Source organism: Microcebus murinus, chromosome 3 (genome assembly GCF_040939455.1).
Source record: "Microcebus murinus isolate Inina chromosome 3, M.murinus_Inina_mat1.0, whole genome shotgun sequence".
In the NCBI taxonomy this organism is placed as follows: Eukaryota; Metazoa; Chordata; class Mammalia; order Primates; family Cheirogaleidae; genus Microcebus; species Microcebus murinus.
Window position 1 is genome coordinate 114,661,844 of NC_134106.1, and position 16,585 is coordinate 114,678,428.

Below are 16,585 nucleotides of genomic sequence, written 5' to 3' on the forward strand. Positions count from 1 at the left end.
TCAGCCCTGGGTCGGGCAGAGCCCCAGCGGGCCATGCCCACAACCTCTCTCAGCAGGGGTCCCCCAGAAGGCTCCTTTGGGACCAGGATTCTCTTGCGGGTGACTCTTTAAGGTCTGGCCCCTGGATGGAGGGGCACCAGGAGTAGAGGAGCAGGAAGGGGAAGGGGGTGGCCATGCGAGGGGACACTTTCAGGCCAAGTCCCAGCTTCAGTCTGATCCTCCTGGGAACCCCGGGGTGGACATCACACCTCCTGGTTGCCCCGCTCTGAGACAAGGAGCCGGGCTTCGCATTCCCACAGCAGCCAGTCGTGGGCTGAGGACACCTGGGGCGTTGGGAACTCCCTGGCTTCTCCTTGGTTTAACATCTGGAGCTGCTTGTGAATTGTGCCGCCACACACACCCGAGTGCAGGTGTCTTCTGCACAGACTGCGGGCCTCGCTCTTCTGAGTGCCGCTAGCTCGCGACCCACCCACTGGTGAACCTGGTCAGGGTACTTTCTCTCAGGGGCAGACTCTGATCCGGGCGGGCTACCGGTGTCTCTGTTTGCTCCTTTCTTTCTTCCACTTCGGGAAAGGCTTCCTTACTGGGTGTGGAAATCTCCTATGCCTTTCCTCGCCTATTCTGTCAGCTCTAAAATTCTCTTTCGGTTGCCACCCTCACAGATGGATTAGGAAACTCTTTGCGGTGCACTCATTAGTGAAATGACCTCAATGACGCTGGAATCCAATATCTAATGGCCGATTTTTAGCGAGTCCACACGCCAGGGTGGTTGGGGTCCAGTGCAGCCCCGGCCAGGCCCAGGCCCCTTGGACTGGGCCACAGGAGGACACAGAGGAGGGTCCCGGCCCCCACGGTAGCGGTGCGGGCAGTTCTCCAAGGGCTTGGGTGTTTTCCAGAGGGAGGAGATGGAGGGGACTGATTTCTTCAGCGCCCCACAAACCACGCCACCCCACCCCACCCATGGGACACATCCCGAGAGAGAGAGACGCCCCATACACTGGCTCCCCTCCCCCGTGCGCTGTGCCCCAGCCCTGGCCCGGGGGAATAGGCGGCCGCCGGGCCACAGGGTGGGGGGCGCAGCTGAAAGGGGTTGTGGGGGAGGGCCGCCCCTGGCTGGGGTCAAAGGGCGAGCGCCCCGCCCCTCCCGCCCGTGCGCAGTCTGCGGCCCCGGCGCGCTGGGGGTGGGGGGCGGGGAGGTGAAGGAGGCCAGGCCAGGAGAGGAGGGGGGCTTGAAGGTCTCCACCTGGGCGGGTCCAGCCGTGGAGGCGCATCTTGTGTGAGTGTGAGTGAGTGAGTGAGTGTGAGTGTGAGTGTGTGTGTGTACAGAGACAGCCCCCAACCCCGGCCCGCCGCTCCCTGCCCGCCCCGCCTGTCACCCCCCGTCCCTCGGAGCCCGCGGGACCCGGCCGGCGAACTCAACAGGCCCGACCCGGCGCGGGGCCTGGGGCGGGAGGAGGCGGCGGGGAAGCGCAGAGAGGCTCGGCTTCTTGAGCGGGGCAGGGGCGCCCTCCGCCGTCCACGGCCACACCACCCCGAACGCGCCCGATCCCGTCTGGTCTCGGAAGCTAAGCAGGGTCGGGCCTGGTTAGAACTTGGATGGGAGACCGCCCGGGAATACCGGGTGCCGTAGGCTTCTTCTTTTTTTTTTTTGCCTCTGGTTCTGTCGCGTTTCTGGGAGTGCGGGGGCGGCCCGGGGTGGGGGTGACCCCCACCCTCAGCGCCCGCCGCGGTGCCTGGCGCCCCAGCCCGCGCCGTTGGGCCTCCTCTTGTCCCGAGCCGTGACACCGCCGCCACGCGGCAGCATGCGTGGCTTCTGGACAGTCAGGTCTCAGACCAAAGGTCTGCTCTGTGGGAGCCGACACGCTGGAGGAAACCTTGAGAGTCTGAGAGGGGAGGGAGTTCCAGAAGAAGGCCAGGATGTCATTTTGAGGGAGTATGTGACCAGAACTCCTCCCGTTGCTTTTGGGGTTCTATGGGCTACACGTAGGAATCTTTGGTGGTGGCACCTGATGTTCGGGGATCCGGAGTCACACCCAGACCTGCTCCACAGGCCTCCTTTTACTTTTCTCTTCGGATTCATTTTTTTTTTTTTTTTTTTTGAGACAGAGTCTCGGTTTGTTGCCCAGGCTAGAGTGAGTGCCGTGGCGTCAGCCTAGCTCACAGCAACTTCAAACTCCTGGGCTCGAGTGATCCTTCTGCCTCAGCCTCCAGGGTAGCTGGGACTGCAGGCATGCGCCACCATGCCCCGCTAATTTTTTATATATATATCAGTTGGCCAATTAATTTCTTTCTATTTATAGTAGAGACGGGGTCTCGCTCTTGCTCAGGCTGGTTTTGAACTCCTGACCTTGAGCAATCCGCCCGCCTCGGCCTCCCAAGAGCTAGGATTACAGGCGTGAGCCACAGCGCCCGGCCGGATTCATTATTTTTAAAAAGTGTCTCTTATCTCTATTATTGCATTTTCTTTTCTCTCTCTTTTCAAGCAGATGATGGGAGTCCAAGTATTAAGGTGACATGTGTTGCCCGTGCCCCCCTCCCCCCCCCCGTGTTCTTATTCATTTACCTCTCATGTTGTTCCAGCATATTGTGGGGGCACCAATGTTAAGGTCGGGTGCGTTGCCCTCTCCCAGCCTCCCCCCTCGGGTCAGAGCTTCAAGTGCGCCCATCCCCCAGTCGGTGCGTACCCACCCCATTCCTAATGGATGTGTATGCCCATCCCCTCCCCCCACCCGCCCGACACCCACCCGAAGAAGGTGATTCCTCTGTGTCCACTTAGGTGTCCATCGGTTCGTACCCATTTGCTGGTGAGCGCGAGCACGTGGTGCTCGTGTGTCCATTCTTGGGATACTTGGCTTACTGGAACGGGTTCCAGCTCTGGCCAGGAGAACCACGAGAGGTGCCCCCTCACCGCTGCTCCTCATAGCCGAATAGCACTCCGTGGTGTCCACGCGCCACATTTTATTTACCCACTCGTGGGTCGATGGGCACTCGGGTGGCTTCCAGGTCTTTGCGATTGTGACTTGTGCCCTGACACTAACCCTAACCCTTACCCAGCCCGTCTCCTCCACGGCCCCTGCCTGACTGACTCCTTCCCGCCCGGCCTATCACCTGTCACCGTCCTCTGCCCCTGCCTGACACGCTCGTCCCCGCCCGGGCCGTCACCGTCCTCGGCCCCTGCCTGACGGGGCTCCTCCGTCGCCTGGGCCTTCCAAGGGCTTGGTGTGGACGCTGGTTCCAGGACGCCCTCCCAGGAACCCGGTAGCAGGGCGGCCGCAGCGTCTCGTGCAACCCAACCGTCCGCCGGCTGGCCGCCGTCGCTAAGTGGCCTGCGGGGGACGTGCTCCCGCTGTGCCGTGGGGGCCCAGCCTGGTGTCTTCTCTGAGGCCCCGCGGCTGCCGCTCCCCGCAAGGGGATAGCCGCGGAGGTGGGGACCGCCTCCTCATGGGGACGTACACCCAGCTCTCCACGTCGGATTCCGGGGCTCTCTGTCCTGCCAGAAGGCCCAGCTGGCCTGCGGGTCCTTAGAGTGGCAAAAACATCCGAAAACTGAGATTGAGGGTCCGGTGGGTGTCTGCACTTTTGTGCTGGGCACCCCAGGGAGGCCCGGGGGCTGGCTGGACAACGTGGTCTGCTGGGCTGGGGGGGGGGTTTGGAGGAGCAACTGATGCCCTTTGCACTTTGGGTAGCAAGTGTCTGAGGTGTCTCTGGGCCCTGTGCCATGTGGGGGCGGGGGCGGGGTGGGAGGAGGAGGAGGAGGAGGAGGAGGAGGAGGAGGAGGTGGGAAGGGCCGTGGCCTGCAGTGGTGTTCCCCGGGGTGGCACAGCATGTGGCTTCTTCCACGGGATGCTTGGCCTGGGCTCCCTGCACCTGGGCCTTTGGAGGACTGGCCCTGTGCTTGCCAACACTTCCTGCAGGGACCCAGAGCTGGGAGGTTGCATCTCTCAGCCCTGGGTCGGGCAGAGCCCCAGCGGGCCATGCCCACAACCTCTCTCAGCAGGGGTCCCCCAGAAGGCTCCTTTGGGACCAGGATTCTCTTGCGGGTGACTCTTTAAGGTCTGGCCCCTGGATGGAGGGGCACCAGGAGTAGAGGAGCAGGAAGGGGAAGGGGGTGGCCATGCGAGGGGACACTTTCAGGCCAAGTCCCAGCTTCAGTCTGATCCTCCTGGGAACCCCGGGGTGGACATCACACCTCCTGGTTGCCCCGCTCTGAGACAAGGAGCCGGGCTTCGCATTCCCACAGCAGCCAGTCGTGGGCTGAGGACACCTGGGGCGTTGGGAACTCCCTGGCTTCTCCTTGGTTTAACATCTGGAGCTGCTTGTGAATTGTGCCGCCACACACACCCGAGTGCAGGTGTCTTCTGCACAGACTGCGGGCCTCGCTCTTCTGAGTGCCGCTAGCTCGCGACCCACCCACTGGTGAACCTGGTCAGGGTACTTTCTCTCAGGGGCAGACTCTGATCCGGGCGGGCTACCGGTGTCTCTGTTTGCTCCTTTCTTTCTTCCACTTCGGGAAAGGCTTCCTTACTGGGTGTGGAAATCTCCTATGCCTTTCCTCGCCTATTCTGTCAGCTCTAAAATTCTCTTTCGGTTGCCACCCTCACAGATGGATTAGGAAACTCTTTGCGGTGCACTCATTAGTGAAATGACCTCAATGACGCTGGAATCCAATATCTAATGGCCGATTTTTAGCGAGTCCACACGCCAGGGTGGTTGGGGTCCAGTGCAGCCCCGGCCAGGCCCAGGCCCCTTGGACTGGGCCACAGGAGGACACAGAGGAGGGTCCCGGCCCCCACGGTAGCGGTGCGGGCAGTTCTCCAAGGGCTTGGGTGTTTTCCAGAGGGAGGAGATGGAGGGGACTGATTTCTTCAGCGCCCCACAAACCACGCCACCCCACCCCACCCATGGGACACATCCCGAGAGAGAGAGACGCCCCATACACTGGCTCCCCTCCCCCGTGCGCTGTGCCCCAGCCCTGGCCCGGGGGAATAGGCGGCCGCCGGGCCACAGGGTGGGGGGCGCAGCTGAAAGGGGTTGTGGGGGAGGGCCGCCCCTGGCTGGGGTCAAAGGGCGAGCGCCCCGCCCCTCCCGCCCGTGCGCAGTCTGCGGCCCCGGCGCGCTGGGGGTGGGGGGCGGGGAGGTGAAGGAGGCCAGGCGAGGAGAGGAGGGGGGCTTGAAGGTCTCCACCTGGGCGGGTCCAGCCGTGGAGGCGCATCTTGTGTGAGTGTGAGTGAGTGAGTGAGTGTGAGTGTGAGTGTGTGTGTGTACAGAGACAGCCCCCAACCCCGGCCCGCCGCTCCCTGCCCGCCCCGCCTGTCACCCCCCGTCCCTCGGAGCCCGCGGGACCCGGCCGGCGAACTCAACAGGCCCGACCCGGCGCGGGGCCTGGGGCGGGAGGAGGCGGCGGGGAAGCGCAGAGAGGCTCGGCTTCTTGAGCGGGGCAGGGGCGCCCTCCGCCGTCCACGGCCACACCACCCCGAACGCGCCCGATCCCGTCTGGTCTCGGAAGCTAAGCAGGGTCGGGCCTGGTTAGAACTTGGATGGGAGACCGCCCGGGAATACCGGGTGCCGTAGGCTTCTTCTTTTTTTTTTTTGCCTCTGGTTCTGTCGCGTTTCTGGGAGTGCGGGGGCGGCCCGGGGTGGGGGTGACCCCCACCCTCAGCGCCCGCCGCGGTGCCTGGCGCCCCAGCCCGCGCCGTTGGGCCTCCTCTTGTCCCGAGCCGTGACACCGCCGCCACGCGGCAGCATGCGTGGCTTCTGGACAGTCAGGTCTCAGACCAAAGGTCTGCTCTGTGGGAGCCGACACGCTGGAGGAAACCTTGAGAGTCTGAGAGGGGAGGGAGTTCCAGAAGAAGGCCAGGATGTCATTTTGAGGGAGTATGTGACCAGAACTCCTCCCGTTGCTTTTGGGGTTCTATGGGCTACACGTAGGAATCTTTGGTGGTGGCACCTGATGTTCGGGGATCCGGAGTCACACCCAGACCTGCTCCACAGGCCTCCTTTTACTTTTCTCTTCGGATTCATTTTTTTTTTTTTTTTTTTTGAGACAGAGTCTCGGTTTGTTGCCCAGGCTAGAGTGAGTGCCGTGGCGTCAGCCTAGCTCACAGCAACTTCAAACTCCTGGGCTCGAGTGATCCTTCTGCCTCAGCCTCCAGGGTAGCTGGGACTGCAGGCATGCGCCACCATGCCCCGCTAATTTTTTATATATATATCAGTTGGCCAATTAATTTCTTTCTATTTATAGTAGAGACGGGGTCTCGCTCTTGCTCAGGCTGGTTTTGAACTCCTGACCTTGAGCAATCCGCCCGCCTCGGCCTCCCAAGAGCTAGGATTACAGGCGTGAGCCACAGCGCCCGGCCGGATTCATTATTTTTAAAAAGTGTCTCTTATCTCTATTATTGCATTTTCTTTTCTCTCTCTTTTCAAGCAGATGATGGGAGTCCAAGTATTAAGGTGACATGTGTTGCCCGTGCCCCCCTCCCCCCCCCCGTGTTCTTATTCATTTACCTCTCATGTTGTTCCAGCATATTGTGGGGGCACCAATGTTAAGGTCGGGTGCGTTGCCCTCTCCCAGCCTCCCCCCTCGGGTCAGAGCTTCAAGTGCGCCCATCCCCCAGTCGGTGCGTACCCACCCCATTCCTAATGGATGTGTATGCCCATCCCCTCCCCCCACCCGCCCGACACCCACCCGAAGAAGGTGATTCCTCTGTGTCCACTTAGGTGTCCATCGGTTCGTACCCATTTGCTGGTGAGCGCGAGCACGTGGTGCTCGTGTGTCCATTCTTGGGATACTTGGCTTACTGGAACGGGTTCCAGCTCTGGCCAGGAGAACCACGAGAGGTGCCCCCTCACCGCTGCTCCTCATAGCCGAATAGCACTCCGTGGTGTCCACGCGCCACATTTTATTTACCCACTCGTGGGTCGATGGGCACTCGGGTGGCTTCCAGGTCTTTGCGATTGTGACTTGTGCCCTGACACTAACCCTAACCCTTACCCAGCCCGTCTCCTCCACGGCCCCTGCCTGACTGACTCCTTCCCGCCCGGCCTATCACCTGTCACCGTCCTCTGCCCCTGCCTGACACGCTCGTCCCCGCCCGGGCCGTCACCGTCCTCGGCCCCTGCCTGACGGGGCTCCTCCGTCGCCTGGGCCTTCCAAGGGCTTGGTGTGGACGCTGGTTCCAGGACGCCCTCCCAGGAACCCGGTAGCAGGGCGGCCGCAGCGTCTCGTGCAACCCAACCGTCCGCCGGCTGGCCGCCGTCGCTAAGTGGCCTGCGGGGGACGTGCTCCCGCTGTGCCGTGGGGGCCCAGCCTGGTGTCTTCTCTGAGGCCCCGCGGCTGCCGCTCCCCGCAAGGGGATAGCCGCGGAGGTGGGGACCGCCTCCTCATGGGGACGTATACCCAGCTCTCCACGTCGGATTCCGGGGCTCTCTGTCCTGCCAGAAGGCCCAGCTGGCCTGCGGGTCCTTAGAGTGGCAAAAACATCCGAAAACTGAGATTGAGGGTCCGGTGGGTGTCTGCACTTTTGTGCTGGGCACCCCAGGGAGGCCCGGGGGCTGGCTGGACAACGTGGTCTGCTGGGCTGGGGGGGGGGTTTGGAGGAGCAACTGATGCCCTTTGCACTTTGGGTAGCAAGTGTCTGAGGTGTCTCTGGGCCCTGTGCCATGTGGGGGCGGGGGCGGGGTGGGAGGAGGAGGAGGAGGAGGAGGAGGAGGAGGAGGAGGAGGTGGGAAGGGCCGTGGCCTGCAGTGGTGTTCCCCGGGGTGGCACAGCATGTGGCTTCTTCCACGGGATGCTTGGCCTGGGCTCCCTGCACCTGGGCCTTTGGAGGACTGGCCCTGTGCTTGCCAACACTTCCTGCAGGGACCCAGAGCTGGGAGGTTGCATCTCTCAGCCCTGGGTCGGGCAGAGCCCCAGCGGGCCATGCCCACAACCTCTCTCAGCAGGGGTCCCCCAGAAGGCTCCTTTGGGACCAGGATTCTCTTGCGGGTGACTCTTTAAGGTCTGGCCCCTGGATGGAGGGGCACCAGGAGTAGAGGAGCAGGAAGGGGAAGGGGGTGGCCATGCGAGGGGACACTTTCAGGCCAAGTCCCAGCTTCAGTCTGATCCTCCTGGGAACCCCGGGGTGGACATCACACCTCCTGGTTGCCCCGCTCTGAGACAAGGAGCCGGGCTTCGCATTCCCACAGCAGCCAGTCGTGGGCTGAGGACACCTGGGGCGTTGGGAACTCCCTGGCTTCTCCTTGGTTTAACATCTGGAGCTGCTTGTGAATTGTGCCGCCACACACACCCGAGTGCAGGTGTCTTCTGCACAGACTGCGGGCCTCGCTCTTCTGAGTGCCGCTAGCTCGCGACCCACCCACTGGTGAACCTGGTCAGGGTACTTTCTCTCAGGGGCAGACTCTGATCCGGGCGGGCTACCGGTGTCTCTGTTTGCTCCTTTCTTTCTTCCACTTCGGGAAAGGCTTCCTTACTGGGTGTGGAAATCTCCTATGCCTTTCCTCGCCTATTCTGTCAGCTCTAAAATTCTCTTTCGGTTGCCACCCTCACAGATGGATTAGGAAACTCTTTGCGGTGCACTCATTAGTGAAATGACCTCAATGACGCTGGAATCCAATATCTAATGGCCGATTTTTAGCGAGTCCACACGCCAGGGTGGTTGGGGTCCAGTGCAGCCCCGGCCAGGCCCAGGCCCCTTGGACTGGGCCACAGGAGGACACAGAGGAGGGTCCCGGCCCCCACGGTAGCGGTGCGGGCAGTTCTCCAAGGGCTTGGGTGTTTTCCAGAGGGAGGAGATGGAGGGGACTGATTTCTTCAGCGCCCCACAAACCACGCCACCCCACCCCACCCATGGGACACATCCCGAGAGAGAGAGACGCCCCATACACTGGCTCCCCTCCCCCGTGCGCTGTGCCCCAGCCCTGGCCCGGGGGAATAGGCGGCCGCCGGGCCACAGGGTGGGGGGCGCAGCTGAAAGGGGTTGTGGGGGAGGGCCGCCCCTGGCTGGGGTCAAAGGGCGAGCGCCCCGCCCCTCCCGCCCGTGCGCAGTCTGCGGCCCCGGCGCGCTGGGGGTGGGGGGCGGGGAGGTGAAGGAGGCCAGGCCAGGAGAGGAGGGGGGCTTGAAGGTCTCCACCTGGGCGGGTCCAGCCGTGGAGGCGCATCTTGTGTGAGTGTGAGTGAGTGAGTGAGTGTGAGTGTGAGTGTGTGTGTGTACAGAGACAGCCCCCAACCCCGGCCCGCCGCTCCCTGCCCGCCCCGCCTGTCACCCCCCGTCCCTCGGAGCCCGCGGGACCCGGCCGGCGAACTCAACAGGCCCGACCCGGCGCGGGGCCTGGGGCGGGAGGAGGCGGCGGGGAAGCGCAGAGAGGCTCGGCTTCTTGAGCGGGGCAGGGGCGCCCTCCGCCGTCCACGGCCACACCACCCCGAACGCGCCCGATCCCGTCTGGTCTCGGAAGCTAAGCAGGGTCGGGCCTGGTTAGAACTTGGATGGGAGACCGCCCGGGAATACCGGGTGCCGTAGGCTTCTTCTTTTTTTTTTTTGCCTCTGGTTCTGTCGCGTTTCTGGGAGTGCGGGGGCGGCCCGGGGTGGGGGTGACCCCCACCCTCAGCGCCCGCCGCGGTGCCTGGCGCCCCAGCCCGCGCCGTTGGGCCTCCTCTTGTCCCGAGCCGTGACACCGCCGCCACGCGGCAGCATGCGTGGCTTCTGGACAGTCAGGTCTCAGACCAAAGGTCTGCTCTGTGGGAGCCGACACGCTGGAGGAAACCTTGAGAGTCTGAGAGGGGAGGGAGTTCCAGAAGAAGGCCAGGATGTCATTTTGAGGGAGTATGTGACCAGAACTCCTCCCGTTGCTTTTGGGGTTCTATGGGCTACACGTAGGAATCTTTGGTGGTGGCACCTGATGTTCGGGGATCCGGAGTCACACCCAGACCTGCTCCACAGGCCTCCTTTTACTTTTCTCTTCGGATTCATTTTTTTTTTTTTTTTTTTTGAGACAGAGTCTCGGTTTGTTGCCCAGGCTAGAGTGAGTGCCGTGGCGTCAGCCTAGCTCACAGCAACTTCAAACTCCTGGGCTCGAGTGATCCTTCTGCCTCAGCCTCCAGGGTAGCTGGGACTGCAGGCATGCGCCACCATGCCCCGCTAATTTTTTATATATATATCAGTTGGCCAATTAATTTCTTTCTATTTATAGTAGAGACGGGGTCTCGCTCTTGCTCAGGCTGGTTTTGAACTCCTGACCTTGAGCAATCCGCCCGCCTCGGCCTCCCAAGAGCTAGGATTACAGGCGTGAGCCACAGCGCCCGGCCGGATTCATTATTTTTAAAAAGTGTCTCTTATCTCTATTATTGCATTTTCTTTTCTCTCTCTTTTCAAGCAGATGATGGGAGTCCAAGTATTAAGGTGACATGTGTTGCCCGTGCCCCCCTCCCCCCCCCCGTGTTCTTATTCATTTACCTCTCATGTTGTTCCAGCATATTGTGGGGGCACCAATGTTAAGGTCGGGTGCGTTGCCCTCTCCCAGCCTCCCCCCTCGGGTCAGAGCTTCAAGTGCGCCCATCCCCCAGTCGGTGCGTACCCACCCCATTCCTAATGGATGTGTATGCCCATCCCCTCCCCCCACCCGCCCGACACCCACCCGAAGAAGGTGATTCCTCTGTGTCCACTTAGGTGTCCATCGGTTCGTACCCATTTGCTGGTGAGCGCGAGCACGTGGTGCTCGTGTGTCCATTCTTGGGATACTTGGCTTACTGGAACGGGTTCCAGCTCTGGCCAGGAGAACCACGAGAGGTGCCCCCTCACCGCTGCTCCTCATAGCCGAATAGCACTCCGTGGTGTCCACGCGCCACATTTTATTTACCCACTCGTGGGTCGATGGGCACTCGGGTGGCTTCCAGGTCTTTGCGATTGTGACTTGTGCCCTGACACTAACCCTAACCCTTACCCAGCCCGTCTCCTCCACGGCCCCTGCCTGACTGACTCCTTCCCGCCCGGCCTATCACCTGTCACCGTCCTCTGCCCCTGCCTGACACGCTCGTCCCCGCCCGGGCCGTCACCGTCCTCGGCCCCTGCCTGACGGGGCTCCTCCGTCGCCTGGGCCTTCCAAGGGCTTGGTGTGGACGCTGGTTCCAGGACGCCCTCCCAGGAACCCGGTAGCAGGGCGGCCGCAGCGTCTCGTGCAACCCAACCGTCCGCCGGCTGGCCGCCGTCGCTAAGTGGCCTGCGGGGGACGTGCTCCCGCTGTGCCGTGGGGGCCCAGCCTGGTGTCTTCTCTGAGGCCCCGCGGCTGCCGCTCCCCGCAAGGGGATAGCCGCGGAGGTGGGGACCGCCTCCTCATGGGGACGTATACCCAGCTCTCCACGTCGGATTCCGGGGCTCTCTGTCCTGCCAGAAGGCCCAGCTGGCCTGCGGGTCCTTAGAGTGGCAAAAACATCCGAAAACTGAGATTGAGGGTCCGGTGGGTGTCTGCACTTTTGTGCTGGGCACCCCAGGGAGGCCCGGGGGCTGGCTGGACAACGTGGTCTGCTGGGCTGGGGGGGGGGTTTGGAGGAGCAACTGATGCCCTTTGCACTTTGGGTAGCAAGTGTCTGAGGTGTCTCTGGGCCCTGTGCCATGTGGGGGCGGGGGCGGGGTGGGAGGAGGAGGAGGAGGAGGAGGAGGAGGAGGAGGAGGTGGGAAGGGCCGTGGCCTGCAGTGGTGTTCCCCGGGGTGGCACAGCATGTGGCTTCTTCCACGGGATGCTTGGCCTGGGCTCCCTGCACCTGGGCCTTTGGAGGACTGGCCCTGTGCTTGCCAACACTTCCTGCAGGGACCCAGAGCTGGGAGGTTGCATCTCTCAGCCCTGGGTCGGGCAGAGCCCCAGCGGGCCATGCCCACAACCTCTCTCAGCAGGGGTCCCCCAGAAGGCTCCTTTGGGACCAGGATTCTCTTGCGGGTGACTCTTTAAGGTCTGGCCCCTGGATGGAGGGGCACCAGGAGTAGAGGAGCAGGAAGGGGAAGGGGGTGGCCATGCGAGGGGACACTTTCAGGCCAAGTCCCAGCTTCAGTCTGATCCTCCTGGGAACCCCGGGGTGGACATCACACCTCCTGGTTGCCCCGCTCTGAGACAAGGAGCCGGGCTTCGCATTCCCACAGCAGCCAGTCGTGGGCTGAGGACACCTGGGGCGTTGGGAACTCCCTGGCTTCTCCTTGGTTTAACATCTGGAGCTGCTTGTGAATTGTGCCGCCACACACACCCGAGTGCAGGTGTCTTCTGCACAGACTGCGGGCCTCGCTCTTCTGAGTGCCGCTAGCTCGCGACCCACCCACTGGTGAACCTGGTCAGGGTACTTTCTCTCAGGGGCAGACTCTGATCCGGGCGGGCTACCGGTGTCTCTGTTTGCTCCTTTCTTTCTTCCACTTCGGGAAAGGCTTCCTTACTGGGTGTGGAAATCTCCTATGCCTTTCCTCGCCTATTCTGTCAGCTCTAAAATTCTCTTTCGGTTGCCACCCTCACAGATGGATTAGGAAACTCTTTGCGGTGCACTCATTAGTGAAATGACCTCAATGACGCTGGAATCCAATATCTAATGGCCGATTTTTAGCGAGTCCACACGCCAGGGTGGTTGGGGTCCAGTGCAGCCCCGGCCAGGCCCAGGCCCCTTGGACTGGGCCACAGGAGGACACAGAGGAGGGTCCCGGCCCCCACGGTAGCGGTGCGGGCAGTTCTCCAAGGGCTTGGGTGTTTTCCAGAGGGAGGAGATGGAGGGGACTGATTTCTTCAGCGCCCCACAAACCACGCCACCCCACCCCACCCATGGGACACATCCCGAGAGAGAGAGACGCCCCATACACTGGCTCCCCTCCCCCGTGCGCTGTGCCCCAGCCCTGGCCCGGGGGAATAGGCGGCCGCCGGGCCACAGGGTGGGGGGCGCAGCTGAAAGGGGTTGTGGGGGAGGGCCGCCCCTGGCTGGGGTCAAAGGGCGAGCGCCCCGCCCCTCCCGCCCGTGCGCAGTCTGCGGCCCCGGCGCGCTGGGGGTGGGGGGCGGGGAGGTGAAGGAGGCCAGGCGAGGAGAGGAGGGGGGCTTGAAGGTCTCCACCTGGGCGGGTCCAGCCGTGGAGGCGCATCTTGTGTGAGTGTGAGTGAGTGAGTGAGTGTGAGTGTGAGTGTGTGTGTGTACAGAGACAGCCCCCAACCCCGGCCCGCCGCTCCCTGCCCGCCCCGCCTGTCACCCCCCGTCCCTCGGAGCCCGCGGGACCCGGCCGGCGAACTCAACAGGCCCGACCCGGCGCGGGGCCTGGGGCGGGAGGAGGCGGCGGGGAAGCGCAGAGAGGCTCGGCTTCTTGAGCGGGGCAGGGGCGCCCTCCGCCGTCCACGGCCACACCACCCCGAACGCGCCCGATCCCGTCTGGTCTCGGAAGCTAAGCAGGGTCGGGCCTGGTTAGAACTTGGATGGGAGACCGCCCGGGAATACCGGGTGCCGTAGGCTTCTTCTTTTTTTTTTTTGCCTCTGGTTCTGTCGCGTTTCTGGGAGTGCGGGGGCGGCCCGGGGTGGGGGTGACCCCCACCCTCAGCGCCCGCCGCGGTGCCTGGCGCCCCAGCCCGCGCCGTTGGGCCTCCTCTTGTCCCGAGCCGTGACACCGCCGCCACGCGGCAGCATGCGTGGCTTCTGGACAGTCAGGTCTCAGACCAAAGGTCTGCTCTGTGGGAGCCGACACGCTGGAGGAAACCTTGAGAGTCTGAGAGGGGAGGGAGTTCCAGAAGAAGGCCAGGATGTCATTTTGAGGGAGTATGTGACCAGAACTCCTCCCGTTGCTTTTGGGGTTCTATGGGCTACACGTAGGAATCTTTGGTGGTGGCACCTGATGTTCGGGGATCCGGAGTCACACCCAGACCTGCTCCACAGGCCTCCTTTTACTTTTCTCTTCGGATTCATTTTTTTTTTTTTTTTTTTTGAGACAGAGTCTCGGTTTGTTGCCCAGGCTAGAGTGAGTGCCGTGGCGTCAGCCTAGCTCACAGCAACTTCAAACTCCTGGGCTCGAGTGATCCTTCTGCCTCAGCCTCCAGGGTAGCTGGGACTGCAGGCATGCGCCACCATGCCCCGCTAATTTTTTATATATATATCAGTTGGCCAATTAATTTCTTTCTATTTATAGTAGAGACGGGGTCTCGCTCTTGCTCAGGCTGGTTTTGAACTCCTGACCTTGAGCAATCCGCCCGCCTCGGCCTCCCAAGAGCTAGGATTACAGGCGTGAGCCACAGCGCCCGGCCGGATTCATTATTTTTAAAAAGTGTCTCTTATCTCTATTATTGCATTTTCTTTTCTCTCTCTTTTCAAGCAGATGATGGGAGTCCAAGTATTAAGGTGACATGTGTTGCCCGTGCCCCCCTCCCCCCCCGTGTTCTTATTCATTTACCTCTCATGTTGTTCCAGCATATTGTGGGGGCACCAATGTTAAGGTCGGGTGCGTTGCCCTCTCCCAGCCTCCCCCCTCGGGTCAGAGCTTCAAGTGCGCCCATCCCCCAGTCGGTGCGTACCCACCCCATTCCTAATGGATGTGTATGCCCATCCCCTCCCCCCACCCGCCCGACACCCACCCGAAGAAGGTGATTCCTCTGTGTCCACTTAGGTGTCCATCGGTTCGTACCCATTTGCTGGTGAGCGCGAGCACGTGGTGCTCGTGTGTCCATTCTTGGGATACTTGGCTTACTGGAACGGGTTCCAGCTCTGGCCAGGAGAACCACGAGAGGTGCCCCCTCACCGCTGCTCCTCATAGCCGAATAGCACTCCGTGGTGTCCACGCGCCACATTTTATTTACCCACTCGTGGGTCGATGGGCACTCGGGTGGCTTCCAGGTCTTTGCGATTGTGACTTGTGCCCTGACACTAACCCTAACCCTTACCCAGCCCGTCTCCTCCACGGCCCCTGCCTGACTGACTCCTTCCCGCCCGGCCTATCACCTGTCACCGTCCTCTGCCCCTGCCTGACACGCTCGTCCCCGCCCGGGCCGTCACCGTCCTCGGCCCCTGCCTGACGGGGCTCCTCCGTCGCCTGGGCCTTCCAAGGGCTTGGTGTGGACGCTGGTTCCAGGACGCCCTCCCAGGAACCCGGTAGCAGGGCGGCCGCAGCGTCTCGTGCAACCCAACCGTCCGCCGGCTGGCCGCCGTCGCTAAGTGGCCTGCGGGGGACGTGCTCCCGCTGTGCCGTGGGGGCCCAGCCTGGTGTCTTCTCTGAGGCCCCGCGGCTGCCGCTCCCCGCAAGGGGATAGCCGCGGAGGTGGGGACCGCCTCCTCATGGGGACGTATACCCAGCTCTCCACGTCGGATTCCGGGGCTCTCTGTCCTGCCAGAAGGCCCAGCTGGCCTGCGGGTCCTTAGAGTGGCAAAAACATCCGAAAACTGAGATTGAGGGTCCGGTGGGTGTCTGCACTTTTGTGCTGGGCACCCCAGGGAGGCCCGGGGGCTGGCTGGACAACGTGGTCTGCTGGGCTGGGGGGGGGGTTTGGAGGAGCAACTGATGCCCTTTGCACTTTGGGTAGCAAGTGTCTGAGGTGTCTCTGGGCCCTGTGCCATGTGGGGGCGGGGGCGGGGTGGGAGGAGGAGGAGGAGGAGGAGGAGGAGGAGGAGGAGGAGGTGGGAAGGGCCGTGGCCTGCAGTGGTGTTCCCCGGGGTGGCACAGCATGTGGCTTCTTCCACGGGATGCTTGGCCTGGGCTCCCTGCACCTGGGCCTTTGGAGGACTGGCCCTGTGCTTGCCAACACTTCCTGCAGGGACCCAGAGCTGGGAGGTTGCATCTCTCAGCCCTGGGTCGGGCAGAGCCCCAGCGGGCCATGCCCACAACCTCTCTCAGCAGGGGTCCCCCAGAAGGCTCCTTTGGGACCAGGATTCTCTTGCGGGTGACTCTTTAAGGTCTGGCCCCTGGATGGAGGGGCACCAGGAGTAGAGGAGCAGGAAGGGGAAGGGGGTGGCCATGCGAGGGGACACTTTCAGGCCAAGTCCCAGCTTCAGTCTGATCCTCCTGGGAACCCCGGGGTGGACATCACACCTCCTGGTTGCCCCGCTCTGAGACAAGGAGCCGGGCTTCGCATTCCCACAGCAGCCAGTCGTGGGCTGAGGACACCTGGGGCGTTGGGAACTCCCTGGCTTCTCCTTGGTTTAACATCTGGAGCTGCTTGTGAATTGTGCCGCCACACACACCCGAGTGCAGGTGTCTTCTGCACAGACTGCGGGCCTCGCTCTTCTGAGTGCCGCTAGCTCGCGACCCACCCACTGGTGAACCTGGTCAGGGTACTTTCTCTCAGGGGCAGACTCTGATCCGGGCGGGCTACCGGTGTCTCTGTTTGCTCCTTTCTTTCTTCCACTTCGGGAAAGGCTTCCTTACTGGGTGTGGAAATCTCCTATGCCTTTCCTCGCCTATTCTGTCAGCTCTAAAATTCTCTTTCGGTTGCCACCCTCACAGATGGATTAGGAAACTCTTTGCGGTGCACTCATTAGTGAAATGACCTCAATGACGCTGGAATCCAATATCTAATGGCCGATTTTTAGCGAGTCCACACGCCAGGGTGGTTGGGGTCCAGTGCAGCCCCGGCCAGGCCCAGGCCCCTTGGACTGGGC

At 62.4% G+C, this 16,585-nt stretch overlaps 4 pseudogenes; all 4 read left to right on the plus strand.

Annotated features, from left to right (window-relative positions):
* Nucleotides 1-1,514: 1,514 nt before the first annotated feature.
* On the plus strand, nucleotides 1,515-1,633 carry LOC142870415 (uncharacterized; annotated as a pseudogene).
* Nucleotides 1,634-5,455: 3,822 nt separating this feature from the next.
* Nucleotides 5,456-5,574, plus strand: LOC142870416 (uncharacterized; annotated as a pseudogene).
* A 3,825-nt stretch (nucleotides 5,575-9,399) lies between these two features.
* On the plus strand, nucleotides 9,400-9,518 carry LOC142870417 (uncharacterized; annotated as a pseudogene).
* Nucleotides 9,519-13,340: 3,822 nt separating this feature from the next.
* On the plus strand, nucleotides 13,341-13,459 carry LOC142870418 (uncharacterized; annotated as a pseudogene).
* Nucleotides 13,460-16,585: the final 3,126 nt, after the last annotated feature.